Here is a 14,256-nt window from a genome sequence, read left to right as displayed (position 1 = left end):
TCATTGATAAGCTGTGATTTTCCTGAGAGCCTAAATTTCCCTCAGGGATGCCTGCCTTCCTGTATTAATCCATCCATCCATCTTCAACCGCTTATCCGGGGCCGGGTCGCAGGGGCAGCAGTCTAAGCTTGGACACCCAGACTTCCCTCTCACCGGACACACACAGATGCCTGGAACACCTCCCCAAAGAGGCATCCAGGAGGCATCCGAAACAGATGCCCGAGCCACCTCAGCTGACTCCTGATGTGGAGGAGCAGCGGTAATCCTACCATTTAGTGTAAATGTTGCACACTGTCCTCAAATTGTTCTACCATAGTCAGCATCCATCCATCCATCCTCTTCCCTGAATCCGCTTCCTCCTGCAGTGCAGGGTCATGGGGGGCTGGAACCTATCCCAGCCTATCAACCTATCTACAGGTCACCAGTCCATAATAGGGCAAACATGAACAAACAAACTTAATTCACACTTACGGGCAATTTAAATTAAACTAACAAGTCTTTGGTATGTAGGAGGAGGCCAGAGCAAACCAGAGAAAACCCACACAGGCACAGGGAGAATGTGCAAACTCCACAAAGTAAGGCTGCAGCTGGAATTGAACCAGGAACCTTTTTGCGACATGGCTAACCGCTGCACCACAGTGCTGATACTCAGCATTCATATTTCTGCAAATTTGCAAAAACCTCCACACTTCCTGTTGATTTATCCACCATGTCTGTTAGTAACAGGGAACTTCATAGTTTCATATTAAGTCACAGCAGAATCTTACTAGTAAACTTTTGAAGCATCACAACTGAAGTGATGAAGTGAAATGATGATCTATTCCACAAGTCCGGGGAATGCAACACAGCCCAGAATAGTGGAAGGAAGGAAAAGTCTGAATATTTGCTTTGACTCCTCACTATGTCAACAACATTATGTTATGAAGAGCATGCCCTTATCGCTTATTTCACTTTTCCACATTAACATATTAAAAACTGCTCTGAATTGCTAAAGAAGCTGAAATTTGTTGGCAGGAGACAGAAGAGAGGACATTGTCTCCATTGGCTTTACTGCTTTACTTGCCAATGCAAACATCCTTTCCAATTCTATGTTGACTTTCCATTTTAATTGATGGCTTGGACAGACAAAACTGTACACTGATGATTGATTGTTTTTTTCTGCACTTAAAGTGATGATTTCCCATTATCAGTGACCTTACTTGGTTTTTTAATAAATGGACTGATAGGTAAGAATAATTTGATTTAAGAAAATGTGAATGTTCCTGTTGCATGATTCAAAGCTATCTATTCCATTAATGGATGGATTCACAAGTTAAAACAGCCAGCAGGTGGCAGTGGAGACTCTCCAAGGCAACAAAAAAGGTTCCTGACGAGAGCATATAGTTGAATTTCACTTCATGTTTGTAAATCATTCCACATTGTTTTCTGGTTATATTTTATTAAAAAAAATGAACTGTCTAAAAAATATGTTTGTGATCTGAGGATCAAACAAATGAATTCATACGTTTTATTTGACCCCACCCAAACTTCACAGGATGAGTAAAAGGCAGACTACTGTGCGCTCACATAGCTGTCTGGAATTAGCGACATATCGACCAATCAGAAAATAGAATTCCTTGTTGCCAGGTGAGGTCTGAGGTTCAGGCAGAGGCTCAGCTGCAAGCACACGTTCCGTGAACATGCGTGTCATCTATGCTTGGAATGCAAAGTGTGGACAAGCTGGAGGTGGAAGAGAACCATCAGGAGAGGGACAGAACAGCTGCCATTATATTTGTAATGGGACGTGTGAAGTATACAAGGTTATTTACGCAATGACATGATACAGACCATGTATGTATTTGATTATATAAGCTTACACTTAGAGAAAAACACATCTATAACTCTTATAGAGAGTTAGGGAGGAACTCTCTGATGCGGTGAAGGCCGAAGCACTAGGAGGTACGGATGTAACATAATTCATCCAACATAGAAGGGGCAAAGTATTTCATAGTCATAAATATGTTAGACCAATTATGATAATTAGTAGGTGGAGATAAAGGGGCAACATGTCCCAATATGGGAATACCTACGAGGGTCTTGAAGAACTGTTTATCTATTATGCAAATGTACCTCAACTTTCAATAAAACAAGCCTGTGTCCAGGGGAGGGGCAGAACACTTATGGAGGGGAGTGAAGCAGACTGAAAGGCCTGTGTTCACTAGGTGTTCTCCCTTTTGCAAAAGGTGAAACTACAAAACCCAGGGTATTTTCTTTCACTCAATGTTCTGAATACAGGAGACGGAATCTGACAATCCGGGGTGACCAGGGAAGGTCACGACAATTTGGTGGCCCGTACGGGGATAAAAGGTAATTATATTTTTCTCAGATCCGTCAATTGAACACAGGGGTTGATTACGAACAGACAGAGGACATGTGGCGCGCCAACAATAAGGTAAGCAGACCTTTTATATCTGCATTGACTACTCTAAAGTGTAACGTGTCCCGAGTCTTAGTAGTAATCTGTCTGTAAAAGCAAAAAGAACATTGACTGAATGAATTTAACTGTATGTGAATGAATATGACTACAGTGAAATAACCGTAAGTGAATGTATATGACTACGGTAAATGAGTAATAACTACAGCTGTTTAAGAGATAAGTAAATAATGCCTGCAGAGGAATAATGCCTGCAGAGGGATAATGCCTGCAGAGGAATAAGAGAAAAAGGGGTAGCAGAAAATCCTGAGTGTGGCGACTCCACCGGTGCTCTGACGAGGGGCCGGAAAAGCTGGGTTTGAGTCCCGGGGCTTGAGGAACCCTAAATCACTACATAAAGAGAGAGGAAAAGGAACAACAGGCAAACACATGGTATGGATGTTGGAAAGACTGGAAACTGAAACAACGACCGCACTAGTTAGGCGGAAGTTGTAGTAAGTCAACAGGCTTCCAAATTACAGATGTATAAGATTCTGGTGTCGTGGAAGAGAGGCTAGTCTCAAATCCACTGGACTGAGTACTAGGGACATAGCGTGCCATATTTCTCAGTCGGGCGGAATCCAGACAGTGCAGGGCACTGATTTATGACTGTGAGCCTCTCTAAAAGAGAGACGGCAAGAACAGATGAACTGTGAGTAGTCGGACTGGCTACAAGAACAGAGGAAAGTCCTGTGAGTTCAAAAGCACCCCTTACTGAGACACACAGCTGAGAGTGAAGCTGTAACACACACACATACTGAGCGCTCATATTATGGGTAATGCATGAATGAGAAATGTGGATGAGTGCCAGGGACGTGTGAGCTGAAGCAGCAGCACTGCTGGAAACCTAACCGGTGCTAACGTAAAGCAGTGGTCTGTTGAAGTAGGTTCACTCATGAACTGGATTAGTTGTTTTTTCTGATGTGTACACAGTTTGGTAGAAGATATAGAAACATTGTAACTGCAGTTTTGTAAATTTGAATTTAAACTATAGTTTTGTAATTCCTACGTGACCACGAGATTAAGACTTTAATGACTGATGACATGGACTTAAGTGTGCACAGAGACATGACTGACGATGGGTGGGGTCCGCACAGCCCACTAAAGACGGTAGAAGAACAGCTGACGGTCTTAGGCGACATACTGAACCAGACTTATGACTCTAAGACTGCAGCGGCAGAAGTGATTCTTATGAAGGATGCTGTAGATGAGTTGTTGGCAGAAAGATGTTGTGAAAGTTGATGGTGAAAGATAGAGGAAGTTTGCAGAAGGAGTTTTGGAGAAAAGAGGGAGAAGCGAGGTAAGACAGAGAGAGGGCCAAGGAAAGTGCAGAGCAGTGTGGTTGGACTAAGAGAGGAAAATTTAGAAAGGAGCAGGAGAAGGCGGAGGAGCGAAGAACTCAGTGGGCGAGATGGGCTTTGGTATGTCAGGGTGTAACTCACCTCATGATAGGAAAGCCCAAAGCAAAGAAAGGGAAAACAGAAAAGAGTAGCGACCCTCCCCCTACACACAATCTAATATACTGCCCTTTATATCCTGTGCCTAGTGGAGCAGCCTGCCCCACCTTAAAATGGGATCTGAAACAGAGTCCAAGAGAATATATTAATCAAAGTAAAGATGCATGGATTAGATACACAGGTTGTCATCCAGCTAAATCAGGCATTCAGAGGGTGTGGTACAGGACCGCCGTCCTAAACGGGGTCCCAGAGAACGTGAAAAATGCCATGGAAAGTAAACTAGACATGGCAGATTGTGATTCCAATGTGTGGGAGAGACATCTAAGATAAGATAAAACTTTATTAATCCCGAAGGAAATTCTTGTGCCAGAGGAATCAAGATACATTAAATGTAGTTAAGTACAGAGTATGAGTGTATAAGTGTCACTATAATCCAAATCAGAGTATAGTACGCAGTATGGAGACAATATATGATACATGGATTTTTTAGTGCATCATTTGACTCGTGCCCAGGATGCAGCACACACACAAAGTAAGGATGTACAGGAATTATAGACTCAATTATTAAAAATGCAACTGGCTGAGGCCAGACAAAAGCTAATGACAAAAAGAAAGACAAAACTAATAAAGTCATGGTGGCCACTGAGGGCTCTACTACACCACCTGACACACCTTGGGTGCCACAGCTATGATATCCTAATTATGATCAGCCGCCCACAGGGTCATACAGGGGCAAGGGACCAGGGAGGGGCAGCTGGGGAGGCCGGCGCAGAAGGGGTAGACCGCCTAGGGGACAGCTGAGGGGAGACTTCAGTCGTGACCGCTGCTACTACTGTGAGGAGCTCGGACACTGGACAAAGGACTGTCCATACATTATGGGGCAGTACAGCTGAGAGGGACAGCACAGTCGAGGGCGTACAAAGGGCTTCTTTCCGCCCTGCTGGAGCTCCATGGAAGGGGCAGTTTTCTGTTTCCGGCTGGGAACAGGAAGGGGATAACATCTCCCGACAATGACACTCCCCACAGAGCAGCTCTGATGACATCATTGCGGCAGATCCGATGTTGTATATGCGAGTAGAAGATGAGACACTGCCTTTTCTGGTAGACACAGGGGCCACCTGTTCTACTCTGATTCATACATCTTCTAAGAAACTGTCAAATGACTCTATCACAGTGATGGGCTTCTCTGGGGAGAAACAGACTCTGCCTATAATCACTCCAATGACTGCTCAGCTGGGACATCAGACTGTGTTACACTGTTTTGTATATTCACCCACAGTGCCTCTGGATATACTGGGGAGAGACTTGCTGATTAAGTTTGGAGCATCTATTTTATGCAGCCCTGACGGGTTGACAGTGACACTGCCGGACGGCACCATGTTCCACTGTAATGCCTCTGACACAGGTGGACAGTATCTTGTGAGACCTGTAGCTGACCCTTGTGCGGACATCTACTGGGGTCTGTTACATGCAGAAACACCACACGACCCAGGAATCCTCTCTGCTTACCTGCAGTGGAAGCCCTGGATAGCCCAGCTCGAGCCATATGTCACTCCCCCTGACCCCCCTCATGTGACTTTGTTTTATGACAGGCGGCAAACTGATTGGTATCATGATAACATCACATGCTCCCTAGAGGAGAAAAACTGGTTGATTTTAGTCTGAGATATTTTTGTGACATCTGAGGGCGTAGCAGCTGGTGTGGATTTTACACTAGAACAACAGGCTTGGTATATGATCATTGACGAAGGGCATTCCCACGTCTCATTAGCTGTACATCCAAAACATCAGGCAAAAGAATTAGGTGGCATGGTTAAACGTGCCATAGCTCAAACAGATTGGCAACCTACACCTATAGCACAAAACATGTACTCTCCATTTGCCAAAGCATATAGAATACATGTTTCAGCTACTAACACTGTTACATTAGCACACGAACAGCTTGCCAGATATCATGGACGAGAAAAAACAGACCACCTTCTTGCTCAGGCTTTGATTAATGACTTACCAACACATTTATGGGCAGAGGGCCCCACTGATGTGGGCTTAGTGAACTGTGAGCCTGTGACATTCCGGGTTTACACATCTGAACCTTTGTGAATTAGATTTGGCTAATGCTTTCTTTTGTCTTCCTCTGGCTCATGAATATAGAGATATTTTTACACTACGTTGCAAACTACACTGGTCTCATACAGCCACTTAGAGACCTAGTCAGAGAACATGGCATGTGTAATTTAACAGCCCACCTAAATTGGACACAGGAAGCTGAACGCTCTTTCATTGAACTGAAACAATCTTTGGCTACAGCAGCAGAACTAGCCACACCAGACTACACTTTACCATTCTATTTAGATGTCTCTGGAACGGATACCTGTGCAAACGGCATCCTGTTCCAGAGAAAAGGGGGAGAGAGAGTAATACTGATGTACATGGAAAAAAAGACACCCTCAGTGCACACAACATGCAGCAGGAATAGCTAAGCTAATTCAGAAAACTGAACATATGGTCATGGGACACAGCTGTACGTACTCACAACACATAGTGTAGTCGCATATGTAAACTCAGAGACATTCACACTCACCCCACTGAGACAAAGGAGAATGAGCAAGATTTTGGAAGCACCAAACATTACCTTCACACATGATGGTATAAACATGGCAGAGCAGATAGAAGCTGGAGAGCCACACACATGTGCAGAGAGGGTAACCAGAGATGAAAAAGTCAGAATGGATTTACAGGCCACACCACTAACAGAGGCTAGAAATCTGTTCACAGACGGGTGCTGTTTCAGACATGACACAGAAGGACTCAGAGCGGCATACGCAGTTGTTGAAGACACACGGGAAGAGATGAGAACGCTAAAAGCAGAAAGACTGGAGGGACAGCAGTCAGTACAGAGAGCAGAGGTGAGAGCAGTGATCGAAGCACTCAAAATAGGGGAAGGACAACACATCAATGTTTTCGCTGATTCAGCATATGCAGCAGGAGCAGTACATGTGGAGTTGGGCCAGTGGCTGAGAGTAGGATTTCTGACTGCAGATAACAAACCCATAAAACATGAGGCAGAAATGAGAGAACTTGCAGAAGTCCTGTTGTTGCCTAGCAAGGTAGCTGTAATAAAATGCAAAGGTCATGGAACAGGCGCTGACAGGATCACCAGAGGAAATAATGCAGCAGATCAGGCAGCAAAGCAGGCAGCAGGCTATGTTGAACAGATGATTTTGATGTGTTCAGAAACGGACTTACCTCCCCCTGTTGACTGGAATGACTTAACACAACTACAAAACAAAGCCTCTCCACAGGAAAAGACTTTGTGGAAAGCGAGGGGGGCAACTGACACAGGAGGAGTATGGAGGATGGACGACCCATACTGCCACCTGGATTGAGACAAACTGCCATGGAAGAAGCACATGGGGGGACAAACTGTCATTAAATTTCTGATTAACACCTACATCCCTAGACATGGTTTTCCTGAAAAAATCAGATCTGACAATGGAACACATTTCAAAAATAAATACCTCCAGCAGGTGGAGGCTATGTTGGGACTGAAGCATGCTTTTGGTACTGTTTATCATTCACAGTCTCAAGGAAAGGTGGAAAGGATGAATCAAACCTAAAACAAAAATTGGCTAAAATCTGTACACAGACCAAATTTATATGGGTTCAAGTATTATCTATTGTATTGATGTTCTGGTAATAACGCCATATAATCTACACCTTATGAGCTTCTTACAGGTCGATAGTTTCCTGGACCAGCTGGCCGGCTGAGACTGAAAGAGTATGTATTATGATATTAACATAAACCATAATGAATTTAAAGCTTTGGTGTTAGTATTTAGCCGAGTGGGTACTTCTGAGGGTCATCAAAAGGAAGTGGTCGGAGCCAAGGTGGACAGGTCCCTATCAGGTGACGGAACGCACCTCACACGCAGTTCGGCTGAGAGGAAAGGGGGACACCTGGTTCCACTGGAGCCAGTGCACAGCTGCAGAGGAGCCTCAATGATCTCTACAGGACGTCCACGCTGATCTGAGGGCGCAGAAGTCTGAATCGGCTGATTCAGATACGGATCCTGTCACAAAAGGGGCAGAATAATCCCCTGACAGGAATCCAGGATCCCGGGTAGTCTAACCCCAGGGATCCGAAGAAAGAAGACACATCCTGAGGACGAGAGGACCAGAGAACCAGGCGGGGCGCTGGACGATGAGGCAGACGGACAGGAACACATACATGAACTGATAAAACACAATTTTGAACATTCTTACTGTAGGATAATTTTCATTACATTTGAGCTGTTAGGAGTATCTGGGGGCGGGAACGGTGAAAGACCGACCGATTAAAATACCCCCACATACTATGATGTATAACATGTATTTGTTTTCTTGTTGAGATAACCATATTAGGGTTGTTCATAATTTTTTTGATCTATTGGTTACACTGCGAGTTCCCTGGACAGAGGTGTAAAACTACGTATTCATTTTTATATTAATCTTTATACTGTTCTACTTGTTACTTATATTATTTTTATATTATCCTATTGGTTATAATCATGGTTGTGGTTCTATTCCTCCTGACGGTCTATGTGTTGCTACAGATAGGTCAACACACTGTACTATTCGATCCATGCACTAACTCCACTAATACTTCCCGAAACACAGAATGGCACATGGTTCCTTGTCTGTGCTGTGTTTGTAGGTCATGACCCCTGTTGGAAGGTGGGATTTTGGCAGACACATAGTCTGCCTAATACAACCACCTCCACAATCCCAGAGAGTTCAGCAGTGCAGGGGAGCTTAGTGACAGGTAAGAATAATGCTAATTCAGGAGGGGTTGTTATTGTATCAGGAACAGAAGGATTGCCTACTGATCAATGGTTTCAGGTTGCTACAGGTGTCACTGGCTACAGGAATAATTGGCTTTTATTAGCTGAACAGCCAGCTAATGCATTCCAAGTTGATTGTGTGGTCTGCTTGGGACCCAGACCTTTGTTATAGGTGGTGTCAGCTTATCTGACCACTGACTGTTTTATACCAGTTATGACTCGCTCGGTTCCCCCTAAAAAAAAAAATGCATGGAATGGGATGTTATATTCCCCATCACCAAGCTATCTGAGAAACATCCTGTGTTTTCCACAAATGTGGCCCCTGGAGATTTTTCTTGTGTAAACCTTACGGTTACAGGTGCAAGTTTAGGACAGATTAACGAGACATGGTGAATGATCACTAACTTTTCACTAACTTTTTATTAGCTTTGAACACATGTTTACTGTTTGATTGCTCATGATCTTTTACTTATATGTTTGATACATATAACCTTTGTCACGGTTTTCTTTGGGTGTTGGACTCTAGTAGAGTCCAAAAGGGGGAATTGTGAAGTATACAAGGTTATTTACGCAATGACATGATACAGACCATGTATGTATTTGATTATATAAGCTTACACTTAGAGAAAAACACATCTATAACTCTTATAGAGAGTTAGGGAGGAACTCTCTGATGCGGTGAAGGCCGAAGCACTAGGAGGTACGGATGTAACATAATTCATCCAACATAGAAGGGGCAAAGTATTTCATAGTCATAAATATGTTAGACCAATTATGATAATTAGTAGGTGGAGATAAAGGGGCAACATGTCCCAATATGGGAATACCTACGAGGGTCTTGAAGAACTGTTTATCTATTATGCAAATGTACCTCAACTTTCAATAAAACAAGCCTGTGTCCAGGGGAGGGGCAGAACACTTATGGAGGGGAGTGAAGCAGACTGAAAGGCCTGTGTTCACTAGGTGTTCTCCCTTTTGCAAAAGGTGAAACTACAAAACCCAGGGTATTTTCTTTCACTCAATGTTCTGAATACAGGAGACGGAATCTGACAATCCGGGGTGACCAGGGAAGGTCACGACAGACGTCAGGACGCAAGGCTAACTAGTTGTATATTTTTTCATAGATAACTCGCACCTGAGTATACCCCTGAGTATAAGTCGCATACCCAGCCAAAGGATGAAAAAAAAGTGCGACTTATAGTCTGGATAATACGGTAAACAAATTCTGGGATTTTGAAACATTACTATTGCACAATGGGTGTGGTGAGTCGTAGCCCCCTGTACAATATGCCCCCTAGGTAGCTATGAGGGGCCGTACAAGACATAATGCAGTCTGACACTCTCACACACACATATTCTCACTCTCACTCACATATATTCTCCCTCTCACATACATATATTCTCCCTCTCACATACATATATTCTTATTTTACATTCATATATGTGTGTGAGAGTAAGAATATATGTGAGTGAGAGAGAAAGAATAGTGGAAACGGATGTAGGTAAGAATATATGTGTGTGAGAGAAGAATATATGTGCTGGGAATGGATGGAATCACTGCATTATAAGTGGTAGAAAGACGATGTCTGAGGCCACCACCTCTGTTAAGGGAAGGTTTTTCCAGCTTAATGTGGCGACACGCTGGCGAGATGACCAGCTTACTAACACGTGACAAATACGCCACCTCGGGAGAGTGCCCGAGGACACACCAGTACTCCAGTGAGGAAATCACAATTTTTAAAGAGAAACGTACTCAGGTTCGGTACCCAGGGAGGCAAGGCACAAGGTTCCAAATCCAAGAATACAATTTTATTACAAATGGACAATAAAAATCAGCGGTTTAAAAGGCTAAAAGTTTCTCCATTTAAAAGGATAAGAGCAGGTGGGGGCTTTCTGGCTGTGGGTAGGAGAAGGACCAAAGCATCAACCGCAAGCTCTACTTCCGACTGTATCCTGGGGAAGCCACTCCACGCCTGTATGGACTCCCCAAGATACACAAGTCCCCCTCAGACCCATCATCAGCAGCACAAACTCAGTCACATACAATGTGGCTAAGCACTTGGCTGAACTCCTGACACCACTGGTGTCACCTCCCTGTTCACCTGAATCTCTACATCAGAAGCCACAGAGGAGATGCCTCACACAAGACAACACACTCAAGGAAAGAACTTGGTCAGAAAACACATTACATAACTGAGGTAGAAAGTGAGTGTGATACAACATGAGTTGAAGGAGACAAACAGAGGTCTGTCAATATTGGAGTGTGCTGTGTAATATCAAAACAATGTGAGAGTCAATAAGGGAGAGGCAAGTTCAGTTTTATTCAAGGTTTCTATGAGAATGAGTAGAGGTCCAAAACCAGAAAGGCAAAAAATGAATAAGTAATAATGCTGGAGGATGTTGCAGGCAGCAGAATGTTCTCGACGGTGTCTCCAGACTCACGTCTAACACATGCTCAGTGTGAACCTGCTCTCATCCGTGAAGAACACAGGGCGCCAACGGTGAATATGCCAGTCTTGGTGTTCTCTGGCAAATGCCAATCACCCTGCATGGTGTTGGGCTTAATCTGAATAGATTCTTATATTATTTTTTAAAGATCGATTCATATGTTAATATGATTAATTAATCATATTAATACATTTTCCCCAGTGAACTTTTTTTCTGTCTCAGAGTGTCCTGTAGTTTGTCTCTGAGCTCTGACACAGCTGCTGTCACATCCTCAAAGTACCTCAGAGGACGGATGTTGATGCTGGATGAGTGTGTTGACGCACTGAGTGCTGACAGTGAGCCGTAGTTGTGTAGAAAGTGGATGTGGTGAGGTGACTTGTCGCCACCTTGTGGACTCTTATCTGTTGTTGGTTTCTTTGTGTGTGTTTTAGGTGCACTGATGAGGCTGCTGTGGTTGCTGGGCAGAATGCTCTCTCTCACTCTCACTCTCACCGAGTATTAGAAGCAAGTTTAAGCCCAACCAGGTTAAACCTACCCTCATCTGTTACCTCCTGCACTTACAGCTGTCATGTTTTATTCAAAAATATTTTGAGCCATTTGTCCAGTTTGAACAAGTGAGATGCTGAATAACTGAGAGAAATCACTGTGTGGAATCACATCAGTAATTTGTCGCAGTTTCAGTCATGAAAACAGAATAAAAAGAGCAGGAAAGTTGAAGAAAAGACTTGAATTTGACATTGAATATATTAGCAATAGATTGATGTGACTGCTTCATACACATGATATATGCCTCTATCCTCACTCTTGTCCTGGCTGCAGTGTGACACCCTGAAATGTTGACAGCAGCATTCTGCAGTTCATCCAGAAGAAAGGTGATGGAGGTATTCTCTAAGGGCAGCAGGTTGAGGTCAGCTTTGAAGCCATGATGCAGCATCCTGCAGCACCTCCACTGTTAGAGCTGAGTCAGATGTTGTAATTGTACCTACTGAATGTGAAAGTGTAGAACTTCACCTAGTGTTAGAATATGTTATAGGGTGCATTGATTGTTTGATTAAAAAATCAAATATGGTTATAAAAATAATTTTTTGACATCTATGATCAAAAAATGTCCATATGACATTTTTTGTATCTGTTGTAGTTTCTCACAGTCACCACTGGAGGCCAGTAAACTCACCACATTGTTACAGTCAACAATATCCAAACAGTTGAACATTTTGCTCACATCCACATGAATTCAAAGTTTATTTTTAATATTAAGATAAATGTTGCATATTGATTAAAATAATAACTAGAAAAATAATTTCCTGAAGAAAATGCAAGTTTGATTGCAGGAGCTGAAGCATTGCTTTAAAAGCTTATTTGAACGATTGCTTTGAATTCTTAAAATATGAAAAAACACATCAGAATGCATATGAATAGAAGCTGAATGGCAGAACAAGAGTTGAATTACTCAAAAGCTTGAACAAAAGCTGAAATTATTATACAAGCTGAATCATTCATAAAATCCTCATTTTACTCCTCTCAGGGCAGATCCCATGTATTTTAATGGGGGTTGCACCCTCCAAACAATCACTTTGTGTGTCCAAACACAAGTTTATGTAGTTTATATGTGTGTAGTTTATAAACTGAAAGCTGACCTGTCTGAAGTGAAGATTCAGACAGTGCTGCTCTTGCTGTCTCCAAGTGTGTAGTTGTCAGTTGCTTATTTGGGTCTTTAAGGACATGATGTGTATATTTTAACTAATACTATGCCTCTTTGTCCCTTGAAATAATGCTGCAAATTAATTTTTATGGCATATTAACTCAACAGTATGAAGCCGATCCACACAGGACACACAGAAACTAAATATGACATGCTTTGTGGCATATATCTATATTAGAGCTGCTCAAAGGAGGAGCTAACCACCAGCAAACTGTTAAGATAGATCTAGCCTGTTATTATCTGAGTGGAGGTTATGGCAGCGCCAGTGAAGAGGAACATGTGTGGCAAACAAACAACAGGAAGCTAGAAAGTGACCAAACTATAGTAAATATTGGACAATGTTACACTTGTTGTGATAGCTGAAAGAAGAAAACGGATGCAAGACTGATGGCAGTGTGGCTTTGTTGCTGTTGGATATGTATGTGATAAAGTGTTGGTGTTATGTCATTGACTTTAATGTAGTGAAGTTCTCCACTTTAAGTTCACATGTTACGCCATTCCCTGGCAGTAATTGCAATAATGGCATTGTGCTTCCTTTTTTTTCCAAAAGGGGGAATGCCCTCACATTCTCTCAGTGTTGACCTCCAACTACTTGTGCATATAAAGACCATAGATATGGTGTATTTCGAACTCAAATTCAGATCAATGACACATTTTTTGTGTGAATGCTCCAACCGTACCCAGACCCCATTTAAAACGAACCTAGAAAGTTTGCTAAAAAAGTCTGCAGTATGGTTCACCTAATCAGCGCATTGTGAACATTGTGAACGTGCACTGGGTCCACTTTGACTTTTTCACTGTATTATAACCTTCTTTACTTGCCGTAGTGACTGTAGTCGGTGAAAACAAACAAAGCATGGCAGCAGCAGGTCGTGGTCGTGGCAATGGCAATAAACAATAATTATATAAAATATAATAATTATTATAATTATTACTATTATAAATGCATAATTCGAATTATATAAATATAATTTACATTTTATAAACAAGTTATTTAGACACCCAATAAAAAATAACTATGGCAATAAATAATGTAAATCTTTCCACTGTGTTCTCCCTGTGCCTACATTCTAAAGATGCTAGGTCAATTGGTCACTCTAAATTGCGAGTGTGAGGGTTGTTTGTCTGCATGCCTCTCACCTATAGTTAGCTGGGATAGGCTCCACGTGACCCTGCACTGCAGGACGAAGCAAGTTAATGGATGATGGATGGATGGACATGCAATAATTTAACAAGCATTACAGTAGATATTTTGCTTCAAGTGAAAACTACCCAGAGTTCAGTGCACTTGCGGTGTGAGAGCTCTAGAGGATCTGGCATGAACAGAAAGAGGACTGAGGCCCCAACAAATCTGAAATAGTGAGGTGAAACTTGCAG

Source organism: Parambassis ranga, chromosome 22 (genome assembly GCF_900634625.1).
Source record: "Parambassis ranga chromosome 22, fParRan2.1, whole genome shotgun sequence".
Taxonomy (NCBI): Eukaryota; Metazoa; Chordata; class Actinopteri; family Ambassidae; genus Parambassis; species Parambassis ranga.
This window is presented reverse-complemented; position numbering follows the sequence as displayed.